Source organism: Phascolarctos cinereus, unplaced genomic scaffold, assembly GCF_003287225.1.
Source record: "Phascolarctos cinereus isolate Bilbo 61053 unplaced genomic scaffold, phaCin_HiC Scaffold_4;HRSCAF=312, whole genome shotgun sequence".
In the NCBI taxonomy this organism is placed as follows: Eukaryota; Metazoa; Chordata; class Mammalia; order Diprotodontia; family Phascolarctidae; genus Phascolarctos; species Phascolarctos cinereus.
In genome coordinates this window covers 188,397,360-188,416,527 of record NW_027555847.1, presented here as the reverse complement: position 1 = coordinate 188,416,527, position 19,168 = coordinate 188,397,360, and the positions used below count along the sequence as shown (strand labels likewise).

The following is a 19,168-nucleotide window of genomic DNA, read 5'->3' as shown; positions in this document are numbered from 1 at the left end:
AAATTTGCCAATCTGAATTGGTAGAGCACATTTCTTCACTGGGAGGAAATAGTGACAAAATCACAGGTTTTATTTTAAAATTATTTTAATTATGTATAGGAGAATTCTTGCTGAGGGGCATTTAGTCAATTACCTTAGAAATTGGTAAGAATGTTTTAAAAAGCAGGGATTCCAAAGGAGGGATTACATGAGGCTAGATACTCTCTAAATTTCTTTTTTGTTCTAAATCCTATTAAAAAAACCTACACAATCTATGGAACCTAGATTCTAGCCCCTTCTGAGACACTAATTTGTATGACTCATATCCTCTCTTCAAGTCTCAGTTCCCTCATCTGAAAAATGAACTGATTAAATCAAATGAACTCTTCTTGCTGTTATCTGCATTGAATAGTCTACATCTAGAAGCCCTGTGTTCAGTTCTGGCCTCCATGTATTAGGAACAGTAGTCAAGGTGGGAAAAAAAGAAAAACCAGAATGATGAGAGCTCTTGGAATAATATCATATGAGGATTGATTGGTTGAAGGAACTAAGGATATTTTGTCTGAAGATAAGAAGACTTAGAGGGATGACACCTGTCTTCATATTTTTGAAGGATTGTCACATGGAAGGGGAATTACATTTTTGTGTATTTCATAGTTTTCTGCAGAAAGTGGAGTCTTAAAAAATGTTTGTTGAATCAAATTGATGAAATAAAAGATCTCTCTGCTTCTCTGAACTAGCCAAAAATGGAAGTGTCTGCCTTGAGGTCTGGGCATCATGTGCTTTCCGGTTTAAGGTCCTTTCAACTCAAAAAAGGAAGGGAGACACTGTCAGGGAATCAATACTAAAGTTGATCTGAGTAAATACCTTCCAAATGCTATATTTCATAAGCATAAACAAAAATGTCAGTTTTCTTTTACATAATTTATGAGTACTGCACATTAATGACATAGCAAAGAAATGAGAGTATGCAAGGGATGAAAGTGATATATTTGTGCCAATGATGAGTTTTGAGGAAAGGCTGAGTTTATGTGAGTGCTACAGGAAGAGGAAGAAAAGTGACTAAACCACCAAACTTTACAATTCACGAAACAATCTCAGAGTTATTAATCACTAAAAGTTTGCATTTGGTAACACAAATACATGAAGGATATTAATTCATACAAAGTCTATAAATGGATAATTAAAACTCAAAGTCAGCATCTGGTCAAAGAATTTTAGAACTGCAAGGGATTGACAAAATCACCTTGGCCATTTTACAATCTATTTTATGGAAACAGAAAGACCTAGAGAACTTGTTAGACAATCTGTCCAAGGTCACATAGTAAATGGTGTAATGATATTAGAACCCCAAAATTTTAATTTCTAAGCCAATGCTATTTGCATTCAATTATGTTTTAAATTAATGAAAGAATTTATCTTGTTTTTAGTTCTTTTAGAGTGCTGATGGTTAAAAAGACTTTGTCTTGAAGACTTACTAGCAGTATTATGTATTGATAAATGCTTCCAGAACACGCACACACGCATGCACACACGTGCACATCCTTGGCTTATTAAATTAAGAAACAAATTGAGAATCTCATGCAAAATGTGAGGTGAGATCATTGGTTCATGACTGACATTTAGCTGGCTGGAAAAAAAAGTCATCCTTTAATTACAGATGTATTAATGAGGCTTTATCAAAAGGTACTTTTTTTAAAAAAAATAACTTCCTATAACACAAAGGTATAGGTTTAAAATAGTTCTTTTAAAAAATGGCATGTCCTTCTCTTCCCAATACAATGAGCTTCTTAGTGCTTTAGAATACATGGAATATGTAATTGTACTTTGTCAAAGGCTTTTTCTGCATACAGTTGATGTAATCATGTTTGGAGCTTTTCTTCTTTGATGTGCTTATTATGTTGTTTCCTACTTTTGAACCATCTTTGAATTGGTATTAATATAACTCAGTCATTTTAAATAATTTCTGTATGTATCACTGTTGTCCTTTTTCTGGATTTCATTTAAATATTTTATCAATATTCATTAGTAATATTGATTTACATTTCTTTTTTATTTCTTTCTCTCTCTGATTTAGGTAATTAGGACTACATTTGTTTATAAAAGGAGTTCAGTAGTGCATTTTTTCTCAGTTTTTGAGGATAATGGGATAATGTATATTGTATAGGTATTGATTGTTCTTTAAATGCTTGATAGAGTTCAACTTTAAGCTTATCTGGACCAGTCCCTACTCCCTTCACCTCACAGTTCTTTAATAATCTATTCAATTTCATTTTCTGGGATTGAATTAAGATCTCCATTTCATTTTCTGTTAATTTGGGTATTTTATATTTGAATTCTTTTTATAGTTTTGTGGGAAATGTATACTTATTCATCCACTCTCTCTTGCCAAGTTCCCTACTGACATTTGTGAGAGAACTGGTAGAGATAGGAATGCAGCCAATGGCCAAAATACATAGCTAACTAGATCATTTTAAAATTGTTTTCCAGACCTGTAATTTCACTGGTGTAGGGAATTCCCCACATGGAAACCACCCTCCATAGTTACAGAGCAATAGCTATGGGCTAAGAAAATTGCCCAGAGTACAAAGAGGTTAGATGGTTTGCCCATGGTCACACAGAGGGTATATATATGTTGGATCCAGATCATGAACCCATGTCTTCCTGACTCCAAAGCCAGCCCATCATCATTACCTCATGCTTTATCTCTAGATCATATGTTATGCAAAATCCCTAATTTTACTCCCTTAGCACTAAGTGATAACCAGTCTGGTCCTAAATAGATTGACAATGAGTTTAAAATATTTTCTCGTTCATTCTTCTTCCAACTCAGCTCCTGAATCTAGATTTCTCTACCATTTCCCAGCATCCTTCTCACCTTGAAAGATACCTCTCCATCCTAAAACCCCCTTCTCTGATTGGTGATTTCCTCCCAGAGATGCCCAGCCAGCCATATTTACTTCTTACTCCTCTCCCAGATCCTCTCCTGTCTGGACTTTTCCACCCTCTCCACTTAGGGAGGCATTCCTAGGCACATCCCCAACTTTTTAGCTTCCTTTTAATATTTCATCTTTGCTTAGGTGAATACAAGCTCCTCAAGGATGGGGATTATCTTTCTTTTTGTTTCTACTTGTATTACTAGTGCTTAGCATAGTGCCTGGCACATAGTAAGTGTTTCATAAATGTTTATTGACTTGTAGACTTTCTCTGTACAATTGGCCTCCAAGTTGACATTAGAAGTCAAAAGGTACAAATCATCCATATTATAGGGGTTGTGGAAAAAAAGATAGACTAATAACTTGGTGGAGTTGTAAACTGATCCCACTAATTTAGAAATCAACTTCAACTCATTCAAAGAAAGTGAACAAAATGTCCTAAATCTTAGACTTAGAGATTTCACCATTAAGCTGTTCATTAATGTGGTCTATGACAAAAGGAAAGGGCCTATGTACACCAAAATATTTACAGCAGCACTTTTGTTATAAGGAAAAAATGGAAATGAAGTAATAGCCCACTTATTAGGGAATGGCTAAAAAAACTGTAATAATCAGGGCTGCTAGGTGGCACAGTGGATAGAGCACAGACCCTGAATTCAGGAGGACCTTAGTTCAAATCCAGGCTCAGAAACATACTATTTAACTAGCCATGTGACCCTGGGCAAGTCACTTAACCCCATTGACTAACCAAAAAAAAAGCTGTAATAGCCACATGTAACAGACTATTACTGGGCTGTAAGAAATTATGTTTTGGTTAATACAGGAAAGCATGAGAATTTTATGATGCAAAATAAGCAGAATCAGAGAAACAGTGCAAAAAATTAATGTGAATGGAAAGAATGGGTAAACAATCAAAACAGGACACTGTTTGGCCCCCCAAAAAAGATATTTAAAAGTACCTGCCATTTCCCCTCACATTCTTGTAGAGGTAGGGGCCTATGAATGTGGAATACTACATGTAACATTGGACTTGGTTGATGTTTTAGTTAATTTTTACTCATGTTTTTCTCTTTTTTATTCTTTGTTATAAGGAGTAACTATCTGGGAGAGGGAAGGATGGATTCTTAAATGTAGGTGACTTTCAAACAAAATAAATGAAAAACAATTTTAAAAAGAATTCCATGCAAAATGCAAATTGGTCTCTTTTCCATAGAAAATGAAGCTTTATCTTGTCAACATCTTGATGGCATTTAACGGCGTTGAGCAACATCATCATTTTGTGGTTTTCTTTACCACCATGGCCCTGAAACACAAAAAAAGAAAACATTTAAAACAGGAAAAAATAGGAAGGAAATTATCTGTTCTCTATGATCAAGCAAAACATTATTTTAGCATGTATTCCCACTTCCTTATAGAACTAATTTAATTTAACTAAATTTAAAAGCTTTTTTTGGAATGCTGCAAATCTCCCTTCCTGAGAGGAAAAGAGCTAATAATGAAGGATAAAGTATGATTCATGGGAAGGAGATAAACCCTAGTTTAAATGACAAGAGTCTGTTGGGAATTTTCATGATACCAGAGTCACTAGGTAGCTTGCGAACCCTAATCAAATGGTTCTTGATAAAGCAAGATTGGGAGATTACTGGACAAAAAGCTAATATTCAAATAATTACACATCACTTTCCTTTGACAAAGGAGTGATAAAGTGCTCTAGGTACTGTATACTTCAGCACAGGTGTGAAGTATATAAACCCAGGGACACTATCTCCTTACAATTGACTTTCCCAAGGCCATTAAAGATATCTTTAGACCCAGGTCACATTTGACATTTTTAGTAACAACTTAGAATGCTCCTATTGTTTGGTGAAAGAAGACTAGACAGCGATCATTCTGGGAAAAGATGAATGAGTTCTGTGGCCACTATTCAAAATAGGAAATTTATATTCAACAATTTATTCACAATGATAATTTCCTCAGAAATCCTTCAGATTATAGGATTAAAGACTAAAATTGAAAGAAATTTTGGAACACCTTGTAATACCCATCTTATTTTACAGATAAGGAAATCAAGGCCCAAAGAGGAAAAGTGATTTGTACAAGGACACAGAAATAGGTCATAGCACAGCTAGAATATGATGCTAGGTCTTCTTGCTCCAAACCTGGTACCCTTTCCACTGCATTACTCTGTCTCTTTTTTGCTTACCTGTGAGGTGAGAAGGCAGATTTCTAGAATTTCTCTTTGGGTAAACTCAGATGCATGGAGTTGATGTAATTGGGAACATCACTTTCAATCAATAATCAACAAATATCCATTAATCAAACAAATACCCTATGCCAGGCATTGTGCCAAGCAGTGGGAATGCAAAAAGAGGGAAAAGATAATCCCTGCCCTTGAGGAACTTGTAATCTAATGGGGGAGACAAGATACAAATATATACAAAGTCATCTATCTACACATGTCAGGAGGACCTGAGTTCAAATCCAGGCACAGATACTTCCTAACCTTGAGCAAGTCACTTAATCTCTGTTTGCATAGGAGACAGCTGAATGATTCAATGCATGGAGCACTGGGCCTGGAGTCAGGAAGATTTGAGTTCAAATCTAGCCTCAGACATTTACTAGCTGTGTGACTCTGGGCAAGTCACTTAACTTTGGTCCCCTTAATTCACTGGGGAAGGACATGGCAAAACACTCCTGTTTCTTTGCCAAGAAAAATCCATATGCACATATAGACATATGTTGTTGAGTTGTTTCAGTTGTGTCCAACTCTGTATGACCCCTCTTGGAAACATACTGAAGTGGTTTGCCTTTTCCTTCTCCAGTGGCTTAAGGCAACAGAAGTTAAGTGACTTGCCCAAGAGAAACGAGGAAATGGAGGCAAACAGGGTTAAATGACTTGCCCAGGGTCACACAGTAGTAAGTGTCTGAGGCTAAATTTGAACTCAGGATAATGAATCTTCCAGACTCTACACCTGGCATTCTATCAACTGCACCACCCTACCTCAATAGATAGATAGATAGATAGATAGATAGATAGATAGATAGATAGATAGATGGATGGATATAAATGTATATGGTAAATAATCTAATAATGATCTACATACTGCCAATTGGTTTTGTTGTGATAATTCTTCAAATTCTACTTAAGGAATCCCCATTCTGACTTAAATGTATGCATTGTAACACATTACAAGCTGGGGAAGAATTAGTTTTTTTTTATTATTTTCATTATTTTGCTCATTAAGTCAATTTGATATATATATACATTTATATATATATGTATATAAATATAATATATATATATATATCAGTCTCTTAGTAAAGAAAATGGATATATAGCCCACACCTGAAGCCTTAGAACCTTTCCTACACTTTAATTCTTGTCTTTTAATCTGAATGACTACTTTCTACTTCCCACATTCATGTATTCTAGCCAATGCAGAAGTTCTTGACCTTATTTCATATGTAATGGACCCCTTTGGAAATCTGGTGAAGCTTATGGCTTCCTTCTAGAATAATATTTTCAAATACATAAAATAAAACATTTAAGCTCGCAAAAAAACCAATTATATTGACATAGTTACCAATATATTTTAAGCCCCTACGTAAGGATTCCTGATCTAATGTCTTTATGAGAAAAAGATTAATGAATTATAACTGTGATGTTGATTGGCTTTCATAGACTTCATGGCTGAGAAGTAGAAATTATAAATATAAAACAAATGGGTATAATTACGGTTTCTCAAATATTCAAGATAATAATTTCTACTTCAGTATAGTATTATAAAAATGTCCACATTAACAAGAAATGCACAAATAAGATGTGGTTTGACTGGAGAAGAAAACACAAAGAGAAAATCTGCTTCTGGATTTATAATGCCCCCAAACACTTTGTCATAATGGTTCATATTCTGCTCCATAAACCAAACAGATAATATACAGCTTCCATTGCTTTGTTCTAAAACTCACTAGAAGAATTAATCTGGTTTCTTAAAAAAATATCTATCCATGTTCCATTTTCCCTGGGTTGCGGTTATGGCCCTTCAGTATAATGACTACTCCAGCACTAATCGTAGTCATATCATTGTCAATCTTTCCTTTAAGGCTTAAAGATTTCAACTTTATGAGTTTCAGGAGAAAATTCAAGAACAACATTAGTAGCTATTACCAAAATGGAACTTAAAATGTAAAAAAAAAAATGTTATAAATAGATAGATCGATAGATAAATATATGAATGAATGATTTTTTTTCAAACCTATTTCCTCAACTCTACCTCTTAGCCTCCTTCAAGATTCAGTTCAAATCCCACTTTTTTTAGGGGGTCTTTTCAGGTTTCTCTGTGTTATTTATGTCTTCTTTTCCACAACTATCTTACAGATTTATTCTATATGTATAGTGTACATATCTAGGTATTTACATATTATCTCCAACATTAGAATGAGATCTCCTTGAGGACAAGGACTGGGGTGTGTGTGTGTGTGTGTGTGTGTGTGTGTGTGTGTGTGTGTGTGTGTGTGTTTGCCCTTTTTTGTATCCCTAGCATTTAGCAAAATGCCTGGAACGTAAGTGCTTAATAAATGCTTGTTATCTGACTGTCTGACTATTTATGATGAATAACATCATTATAATTCAGCCTAGAGACAGAATAGTTCACATTTATCTTAAGGTGAAAATGACTTTAATATTACCCTGATATTCCAGTGGAGGTGATATTTGTCTAATTTTGAAGATTATATTCTAACCATTACTGTCTACTCTATATAACACTTGTCCACATCTCACCATAAATTTATTCATTCTCTTTCTGTTGTAAGGATCTCAAAAAAGGATACTATATACCTTATCTCTCACTCACACTATTTTCTATTCTGTCATGTATATCTTTGGTGACATCCTTTATACTTCTGCATAATTCCTTTCTTTCAATGTGTTGTAGGCTTCTCAGGCCCACCATCCATCTTTTCATTGCCTTTTGGATGACCCTCAACTTTCATTCATGGAGAGTGGAATTTTCCATGACTTGCAGACATATGACATCACTGGAATATCATATTTTAAAAGACAAGCCTTTGTTCCAGGAACTTTGAAAATTGTAAAGGATGGCTTAGTTTGGCAACTTCTTGCTCAAATATGGAACCTGTTCATTGCTCATTTGCAATGTCTGTCAAAGATACATTGATGATAGATATGGATAATAGAGATATAGGTATAGACAGAGATTAGATGTAGATGACACATATAGATGTAGATGATATAGATATGAGAGATAGTGAGAGACAGAGACAGAGAGAGGTATAGGTATAAATATAGATAGGTACTATACATAAATATAGATAGATGCTATAGTTAATGATTATAGAGTAGATATAGACAATGAATATATAGATGATATAGTTATAGGTATATGGGAGAGAGGGAGACACAGAGAGAGAGAGAGAGGTATAAATATAGATAGATACTATAGATATGGATTATAGATATGGTTTTAGACATAGAGATAAATATGTATATACATACTGATGATTGGGGTTTACTGAACCATTGCCAACTTTATTTTGAATCACCCTTTAAGCTATTTCTTTCTCCACTCTAGTACAAGACAGAATTGCTTGCACTGGAATTCAAGTACCTTAGTACTAGTTAAACAGAGGCACATTTCTTTTAGGGCATACAAAGGGCCAGATTCTGGCTGGTTTATAAAATCAAGTTCTGAAAAACAAATAGGATTTCAAAACTTGGTGCAGATAGCTGAATACCAAGCAGATTACACAATATCTCATTCACACTGACACCCAGGAAGTGTGCTGAGTCTTGTGGAAGTCAGTAGCCTCGCCATTATCTACTCTCAGAAGCTGTAAACAAGACCATGTGAGGACTCAGCTGGAAAGTTTCCTCTGAGTCAGACTACAAACTTCCGAGCATGATGTTGCGGGTGGAAACAGATACAATCCCAAAGACGCACAGAACAGAAAACCGGAGGTATGAGACTTGAGTTCTTTATTACAATGTCACACATTGGACACAAAAGAGTAGGCTTTTATTTCTTTCAAAGCATCACATAATAAACATTCAGAATGTGTGTAGGTTTTATCATTTCTACATAGTTTCCAAACAAAGATATATATATAGATATATATATATATAGATATATATATATCTATATAGATATATAGATATATATATCCCATTGTAAAGCATATACCCAAAGAGTTTAAAGACTGAAATTTCTCACATATACCAAAATATTCATATCAGCATTTTAAGGGCAGCAAAAAACTAGAAACAAAGCAGATACAGAGCAGGAGTTCTCTCTCTCTCTTTTTTTTTCTTTTTGGTCATGGACCCCTGGGCAGTCTGATGAAGCCAATGAATTCCTTCTTAGAATAATATTTTAAATGCATAAAATAAAATACATAAGAGTACAAAGAGTACAAGAAAACCAGTCACATGGAAATGCAACTGTCATAAAAGTACTTTTTAAAATTAGTTCATGGGCTCCACATTAAGAAATCCCTGATAAAGATCTATAATGCATATGTATGTATGTATACATATAGATAGATATATGTATATATACATACATACATGGTGAAGTGGCTAAACAAATTGCAGTTTATCAATGTAATGCAATATTACCGCATTATAGAAATAACAAATATGAAGAATTCAGAGAAACTTGAAAAGATTTATAGAAACTGATACAGAGTGAAGTAGGCAAGACCAGGAAAACAATATACACAATGACTACAGTGACATAAATGGAAAAAGCAATAAAACAAAAGTGAATGCTAACCAACTACAATGATGGAACTTGTTCCCAAAGAAAAACTGAGAAAAACGGACCTCCATCCCTTTATTGAAGAGGGGGGTCTATGGGTGTGGAATACTGCAGGTAATCAATGTGCAGATAAGTTTTCCTAAATTGTTTTCCCCTCTTTCTTTTTAAAATTGTATTAGGGATGGAATGCTGAGTAAGGGAGGAGTAAGGAATATATTCAGAAATTAATTAATACAAAAACAAAAGGCATCAATTTTTTAAAAGAAAGAGTGATTATGAGGCTTATCATTGTCCTTATCTTTAGTTTCAACTCTCTATTAACCATTTTTGTCCTAACTTTCCCAGTACAGATAGTATTCTCTTTGGAAGATAATACAGAAACAAAATAAAAGGTTAGTAATTCTATTTTCTTCTTATCATGTATTACTATAATCTCATCCACTCTGAGCAGTAGTCCTATCTTTTCTTTAATTTTTCTCTGGCACAGCTTTTCTTAAAGCCAATTGTGTTGTCCTGGTTGTTATTGCCAGACTCAGCACGTTCTGTGTTGTAGTTCTCTGAAAACTATTCTTACAGGACTCTGCTACCCTTTTACATTCATTGTCATTTACCTGTTATTACTTCCTTCTTCTATATATGTATTCTAATAATCTGAGTTCACCAATCAGGTCCCTGGAGTACTCTTTAGATAGATCCCTTTTTTCCTTTTCTTCAGAATTATGTGTTGATGGCCTTACAATTTAATTCCTGAGAACTTAACATCCCTTTTGAACCAACTTATCATATACAATATTAGGTCTTTGACTTTTGCATATCCTTTTCCTGAACTCTTTGAAATTTGGTCTCCTAAAGTCTAGGCTGCACAATAGGCTATATCCAGCTTTCCTCTCCTCTCTCAAATTCTATTACAGAGTGATTCTTTATTTTTAAAGTTAAACTCTATCCCAAACTCTAGAACAAAGATTGTCCTTAATCAGGGAGAGTTTCAGGAGCCCTACCTCATAACATCGTTTGGCATAAATTTAACCTGGTGCAATAGCTCTTCTGGTTAGACTTGGGCTGGTTGCCTGCAAAGGTGGCTGTCACTAAAGCTTCATTTCTTTCCAGAATGGAAAAAGAGGAAGTTAACATGAAATCCGACTAAAAGGCAGAAGAGGGGGGAAGAGAGAGGGGGGAAGAGGGAGGGGGAAGGGGGGAAAGAAGGAGACAGGATGCAAGGTAAGGAGTGCTTCTACAACACATGCAGCAATAGAACAACTCTAGCCATTAGCAATTCTCATCCTTAAATATAAGTCTCCATTGGAGACCACAAGAGGTGAAACTAAAAGGTCAAGTGGGTAGGTGTAAGACCGTTTTAACCCTTTGTGCTCACTCAGGGACCTGGAGCAATGAGGAAAAAAAACATACAAGAAGAAGAGGGGGTCCTTACCCTGATTCCCTACCTTATTTCAAATATTTATGAAGTACTTGTGTCCCATTGGTAGTAGGCTCAAATACATTCCCAGGAGTCACAAAGGAAAGAGTGACTTTTCCTAGTGCAGGGCTGGGATCCCCAACCCTCCAGCCCCTGAATAGAGTTTTCAAACTCTAACTCTGGCCCATTGTCATGAGCTATTCATATTTCAAGCAACAATTCCAAGCAAAGAATGACTACAAAGTTGGGGCCTTTAATTCTGCTCCATTAGATCATGAGCCTAAATCTGTTGTATCCTCTGGTTATTCCACTTCTTTCTTTATGACTCCACTCTAACAGTGTATGTAAACTTGTTCCAATAAAAACATTCTTGTCTTATTTTCAGTTATCAAACTGCCATCTTGTATCCTCTTTCCAATAACTGGGTCTCCAACTTGCCCTCCCCTCCATAACTACATCTCTACCTTAGCTCCATTTACCCAATCCATCAAGAATTAGAGTTGTGGTTTTTACTCTAGTCCTTTAGTCCTAGTGACTAAAGCTGTGGATTGTTTCCCATCTCCAAAGATGGGATAACTACTTCTTAGGCCTTCTTTTTTTTTTCTTCAGCCAGAGAAAAAGTTTATTAGTGATAAAACATATAGGCCAGGTGTCGCCCATAGGAGGAGCAGGCATGAGAGGTTCTCAGCCTTTTGAGCGTGAGATTCTCAGCCCTGAATGAGGGCCAGGGTAGATCTTATATACTTTGGGTGACCAGGGAAGGGTCTGGGAAAATGTTCTGGGAAAAGGGTCAGGGTGAGAATTCCCAGAGATTGGAATGTCTAAGAGATTGAATAGACAATGGGAATAGATAATGAAGGAACTGAAAGGTATCTGAGTGAGATTAAAAGGTAGGCTAAGGCTTTCAAAGGCAGATAAGGGGCTGGGGCCTGTAGACAAGGGGAGCCAGATTCCCTTTGGGGCAAGGGGCAAAGACCTGGGCTTGGGCTTCTTAGGCCTTCTTAATAAAATTATATCTGAACACCTGCTGGGAAACTGACAATCTACTGTTTGGAACTCCCCTGAATGTTTAGTATTTTAAAAACATTTGTTGAGTTGAACTAAATGTTGAAATCAGTATAATCAGTCAAAAATAATCATACATTGGCTATGACTTGAAATGCATGCCTCATTCTGCACATCTAGTCTATCACATACTACCAAGACACACAAAAAAGTAATTCAATATTAGTCTTCTGTACTCATGAATGGTCAGAACTCTTATACCTAGAAGCAAAAGAGTAAAAACCAATACTGTGATCATGGATGGCATGGGTCAATGGAAATAAGACAATGATATAGATGTGAGGTTTCTTTCTGTGAGAGTTCGTTTACAATTTCTTCAATTTCTTTTTCTGAGATTGAGCTGAGAACAAGAAATTATTTATTTCTTGTTCTATTAATCTATCATTTTTGTAAAAATATATGTTTCATTGAAGTTATCAATTTGGTTGATACATAAAAAGAGAAAATAATTTCTAATAAAATTTCCTTTATTTCTTTTTTATCAATTCTTTTTTTTATTTTTGAGACTAGTAATTTGACTTTAATTTTAGAAATCAAATTAGCTAATGGTGAATCTATTTCCAACTTACTTATGAGCAAGAATCCCTATTATCATATCCCCATGTGGTCTTCTAGCCTTTCCTTGAAGACTTTTAGTGTCAGATAGCCACTATCTCACCCCCTGAGATAGCCCATTCCATTTTAGGAAAGCTTTAACTGTTGAAAAGCTTTTCCTCACATGCAGACTAAATATGCCTCTCTGTACTTTCCACCCATTGCTACTAATTCTGCTTTCGTGAAGGTAAGAGACCAAGTCCAATACCTCTTGTACATGTATTTTGCCAGAAAGCAGAGTCAATCTCATGGAGCTATAGTTTTTCACACTATGTAGAATATCAACTTTTCTTCTGAAAATGGGGGTACTTTTCCTTTTTCAGTACTGTGGAAATTTCCCTATCTGGATACAACACAGTTTTTGCTCACATGGAGCTCCTGTAATAGAGAGAGGTGGATGATGGTGAGAATATTATGGGGTGATAGCAAGGCATAAACACAGACAACTATAATGTAGTGTATTACAAAATAACCCCTCAAATACTTGAAGACAATTATCATGTCTTCCTAAGTCTTTGCACCTTCTTACAAAACTTCCTTTCAATCATCCTATGGCTTAATCTTGGTTAGTCTTTCCTGGATACTCTCTCATTTATCAATTCTAAAAATGAGGTGCTCAGAACTTTTCATAATACTCTATTTGTGGTCTGAATAGGGCAAAATATGGTGGGACTAATATCACCCTCATTTTGCATTCTATTCCTTTTTAAATGCAGATTAAGTTCATATTAACTTGTTTGGCTAACATGTATATCACATTTTGAATGCATATTAAGCTTGTAATCTACTATCCCAGATCTTTTTTTCAAATGAACTAAGACCTAATGGTTCCTCAACCATCTTGTACATGTGGAACTGATTTTTAACCAAATCGTACCACTTTGCATTTATTCCTACTAAATGTCATCTTATTCCATTAGGCTCAAAGTTGGATCTTGATTACATCTTTCAATATGTTATCTAGCCCTTCCAGCTTTGTGTTATTAACATTGAGAGTTGAGAAAGGGAAAGGAGTAAAATTTATTCCTAAAATTATGAACATGAGAGATGGAGTAGTTAGTGTTGTCACAAACAGAAATGGTTAACTTAGAAGAAGCAAGTTTAGGGAGAAAGACAGCAAGATCAGTTATGGGGCAAGTTGGTCTTGAGATGATATTGGGATGTCTAGATACAATCCTCCTTTATGTAAAGTTGTGGGTCTAAAGTTCAAAAAAGAGTTCAGGACCAGAGATTTGGGTATTGAAGTCATCTGCATAAAGGTAGTAGTTCCAATCATGAAATTAAGTGACATTAAAAAGAGAAATATTGTTCACAGGAAGAAAAAAGTTGAGTATGGATGCAAGTGATGTCACAGTGATGGATCAGAGAGGTTTGGTAGAAAAATGAGCCAGAAAAAAATGAACCAATAATTAAAATACTATAATTCTGGGACAGAAGCATGATAGAATGGAGAAAATGCGGAATTTGAAGTCAGGAAAGACATAGAGTTCTTACTTCTAATATGAACTAAATGCGGTACTTCATTCCTTTCTAGCTGTACTGCTGAGTTAACTATCACAAGACTTTCTCTACCATGCAAAAGAAACCTCTTCACCCTGGAAGCTCACTCTGTGCCTGGACTACTCATAATGTAAGTACCCTCTGCCAATGTGGCTTCACCTTCTGATTGGCTGGTTCCTCCCAGAACTTCCAAATTAAGTAAGAGTCCCAGGCCAAAGATGTTTTCATCCTTCTTTCAGGTTGCACTGCTGACATATCCATATGGCTTTTTTTTTACCATGCCCTCAAAGAGGGTGGACAATTAGATGGCATAGTGGATAGAGTGGTAGGCTTGGAGTCAAGAAGACTCATTTTGCTGATTCAAATCTGGCCCCAGACACCTACTAGCTGTGTGACCATGAACAAGTCACTTAATCCTGTTTGCTTCAATTTCTTCATCTGTAAAATGAGCTGGAGGAAGAAAAGGCAAACCATTCCAATATCTTTGCCAGGAAAACCCCAAAAGGGTTTAGAAAGAGTCAGACACAACTGAAATGATTCAACAACAACAAAGCAGGTATCTTTTCCCCATCCTTTCCATCTTCCCTCTTATATATTGTCTTCCTCCAATAGAATTTATGTTCCTTGAGGCAAGGATGCATTTTCTTTCTGCTTTCATTTGTATCCCCAGAACATAGTGCCTGGCATATAGTAAATGCTTAAGGAATGCTGATTAACTGACCTACTGACTATAAGAACGTCATCTAATGTCTCCTAGTCTCATTTTCCCTCATCAATAAAATAGGGGACACAGCACTGACCCCAGAGACTAGATATTAGGATGAAATGAGACAATTGTATTACAGAGCTTTGTAAACCCTAAACCAATATCTAAATATCAGCTATTTTTATTAACCTTATTACAATCTACAAAACTGGAGCTAGCAACAATTTTCCCTTTGCCCACTCAGACATTAAGGTCATTGCAGTTTCCGGTAAACCAAACATTTGACCCTGAACTTTTGCAAGGTAAACATCCTCTGAAAGGAAATTAAATAAAGAAAACTTCCTCCCACTTGGCACACAGGTTCTGCCATAAAGATTCTAAGTAAATCACTTTTTAATCCCATTAAAGGCATTAAGACATCTGAGGATTTTGTTATTGTTCACAGCAGGAAATTGATCAAAAATCAAATATTCAAAATGTCCTGATATCCTTGCTTATGTATGCCTTCAAAAAAAAAAAAGAAATAAACAAAAACAGCTTCTTTGCCTAAGGAAAATCTTCCTTATCATGCTACCTAAAGTAGTCCTTCTGAGAATCTTTTTCTCAGGTCTTATAAATGAAATAAATCAGGAAAGCCCACCCCACTCCTGTCACCACTAAGAAGTACACCAGCTTGTGAACTATTTTCTTGATTTGGTGTCTAAATTGAACAAATTACATATATAACTAATATAACCTGATGTTAAATATACATATATATACATATGCATATATGTATATGGGTGTGTGTGTGTGTGTGTGTGTGTGTGTGTGTGTGTGTATACACATCCACACCCACATATATATAGTATACTGATCCCTTCTGGTAGGCCTCATGGCTTGAGCTCCTTACAAAAGAATATGCATAGCCAAAGACTCCAGTTGGGTCCTTTGGTGGGGTGGGGTGGGGTTGTGTCAAAGAGAGTGGTAGTTGAGACAGAAAGAGTCTCCTGATAAGGAATCAAGGAGAAAACTACTGTTTCTGAGGTGGTCTCTATTGGGACACAGATAATATTGGCTCTCCTTTGGACTTCCAGCTAGGGAAGAGGGGAGGAAGGGATCAAAATCATCTTTGGTGGATGAAAATATGTCAATGAGTAGGTGATCTTGTCTGGATGAGCCTGAGACTGGATCTCAAGTCCAATTTGTCTTCCCTGTTTTGTGTCTCTTCCCAAAGACCGACATCGAGAAATATGTTTAAAGCCTCTGTTGCTACCTTGTGAGCTCAAGTGGTCCAGAGTCATCATATTGGGTGTTGATTGCCCTGCAGAAGGTATTTTCTGCAACTGCACCTTTCTCAGAGGAGAAAATGACCAACAGGATAATTAGTTATACGTATCTAACTGGCCAAAAGACATGGATCTTAAGTGATTGCTTGGATTGTATATACCTAAGGTGAAAGTAAAATCTTCCTGAGGGTGTATAATAGAGGTGACAGGGTATAGTGTGTATTTGTGTGTGTGTGTGTGTGTGTGTGTGTGTGTGTGTGTGTGTGTGTACGATATATGGATGGATGGATGGATGGATGGATGGATGAATGAATGAATGAATGTATATTTATATACACTTAAGATTTCTGTTTTAAGCATTCTTTTGACTTTTAGGCATTCCTAGAGGAAAAATGAGCTCATTTTGAAGGGAGGAAGACCCAGGCTAAAGTCTAGCCTCTGACACCTACTGGCTATGTAATCTAAATAAGTCACAAACTCCCATTGCTCTAGGGAATTCTCTAAGACTTTAAGTCATAGGGAGAAGTTAGAGAGCCCAGTGAATGGAGTGTCAGGCCTGAAGTCAGGAATACTCATTTTCCTAAGTTCAAATGTGGCCTCAGACACTTACTAGCAGTGTGATGCTGAACAAGTCATTTAAACCTGTTTGCCTCAGTTCTTCATCTATAAAATGAACTGGAGAAAGAAATAGCAAACCACTTCAGTATCTTTGCCAAGAAGACCCAAATGGGGTCACAAAGACATGACTGAAATAACTGAACAAATGAAATAAGTTGCAAAGAAAGTGCAGGCCTGTATTGGTAGAGGTAGTTTCCTATACTAATAAAATTGTCAGTCAAATCTTTATAAAACCATTATTAGTCCTTGAAAAAAACCCTGTGTGATTAGAAGGAAATTTGAGAGGTCATCTATAGTCCATCTTCTTGGCATATGAGACTGGATATCATTGTTAAAGGACCTTAGAGGAGTAAATTCCACAAGCCCTCTAACAAAGCATTCCCATATGAAGCAAACCTCATTGTCTGGAAATTTTTCCTTTTTTCTCTTATCTAAATCTGTCTTGCTGAATTATAAGCCTTTTACCTCCTATCTGGTTTTTAATAGCAATGCAGATGGTCATCATCTTTCATCTATCAACTGTCATAACTGAAGATCATTTTAAAGTCTATATTTAGCTTCTCCTATAGACTCCTTAATCCCACCCTCTTTCATTTCCCCTCATAATTAAGTAACAATCCTTCCCATTCTCAGACCTTTAATCATCTTTTTTTATTATTATCTTCTCAGTCATCTCCAAGTTCTCCAAGACCTGTAAAGTGGGCAGCCCAGAACACCTAGCATGTTGGTACCTCACTGTTTGTTACATTGTCTGTTCTCATTAGGACTTCAGAAACATTTTACCAGGGAGTGACTGAAAGAGTGCTGTTATACTTTATGCTTTGAAATTAATTGAATTATATGATGATTCACTAAATAAATTTAGCTGTTTTATTAATGTTAAATGTTTATTTTTTAATCAGCCAAGACAAAAACAAAGGTATAAAGAGACAGAGACAGAGAGAGAGAGAGAAGACTAATATAGAGAAGCAGACAGAGGTAATCAGAAACAGAAAAAGAGACAGGGAAAAAGATAGAAAAATAAGAGACAGAGACAGACAGATTTAGAGATAGAGACAGAGACACAGAGAGAGACAGAGATGGTAGGGGGGAGTCTGAAAATCTGACCTCCTGGAGGAGAAAGAAAGAATGTAGCAAAGTAGTAAAGGAAAAATGCTGTTTTACAAACTGAACATACAGTCTTTTCTCTAAATGAAAAAAAGAATAAAAAACCTCATGGATCCCTCTCTAGAAAATAAGAATAATTGGTCATCTACTATGGTATAAGTTGGGTATTTAAATTACAAAAGAGTTTCATGGGTCAGATAATCATGACTAAAGAATTTATAATCAAGTAGCTGATCTGTGTGTCAAACTTTATGTATACATACATACATATATGTATGTATATGTGTGCGTGTATATATATAGATATCATGCTATCTGAAGAACTCCTTCTGAGAATCTTTTTCTCAGGTCTTATAAGTGAAATAAATCAGGAAAGCCCACTCCACCCCTATCACCACTAAGAAGTACACCAGCTTGTGAACTATTTTCTCGATTTGGTGTCTGTATTGACCAAATTAAATGTATAACTAATATAACTTAAGGCTGAATATATATATATATATACATATATATATATATATATATGTATATATATATATATATGTATGTATATATGCACTTTACATATATAAGATATTCTTGTTGTTCAGTCATTTTCGATCATTTCCAACTCTTTGTGACCACATCCATGGTTTTCTTTTCAAAGATACTGGAGTAGTTTGCCATTACCTTCTCCAGCTCATTTACTGATGAGGAGATAGGGTTAAGTGGCTTGCCCAGCATCATACAGCTAGTAAATGAGGCTAGATTTAAACTCAGGTCCTCCTGACTCCAGGCCCAGCACTCTATCCATGGCGCCACTTAGCTGCCTCACACATATAAGATATACACAGTGTAAATGGAAGGTAATTTCAGTAGTTCTCTTTATTCCTCCGTGATTCTTTCCAAAGGGTGACTATGAACAATGAATTGAAGAATAAGAAGAGAAGAATAGAAACATAGAATAAAAGTATGTGAGAGGGGCCACCAGAGACCATTATTCCTAGGGAAGAAAACCAAGGTCCAGAAATGTGAAGCAGTTTATCCCAAGTCCCATAATTTAGTAAGTAGAAGAAGATTTTTGTCAACCTGAAAGGAACCAGTGTCTAACCTGTGGGTAGCTGGAAGTAAACAAAGCAGACCAGAGACAGGAGAGTCAGGAATCAAACAGAAGTTTAATTTCGAAGTGAGGAAAACAGTTTGCAAGAAAAGACACATGTGCT

The 19,168-nt window shown here is 35.8% G+C and overlaps 1 long non-coding RNA gene across 1 annotated transcript in view; it reads right to left on the bottom strand.

Annotated features, from left to right (window-relative positions):
- Nucleotides 1-1,062: 1,062 nt before the first annotated feature.
- Nucleotides 1,063-19,168, bottom strand: part of LOC110201195 (uncharacterized) — a 200,178-nt gene continuing 182,072 nt past the window's right edge. Inside the window, exon 3 of the long non-coding RNA XR_002322421.2 lies at nt 1,063-4,218. This is a non-coding gene — a long non-coding RNA (uncharacterized LOC110201195). The remainder of the gene's footprint in view (nt 4,219-19,168) is intronic.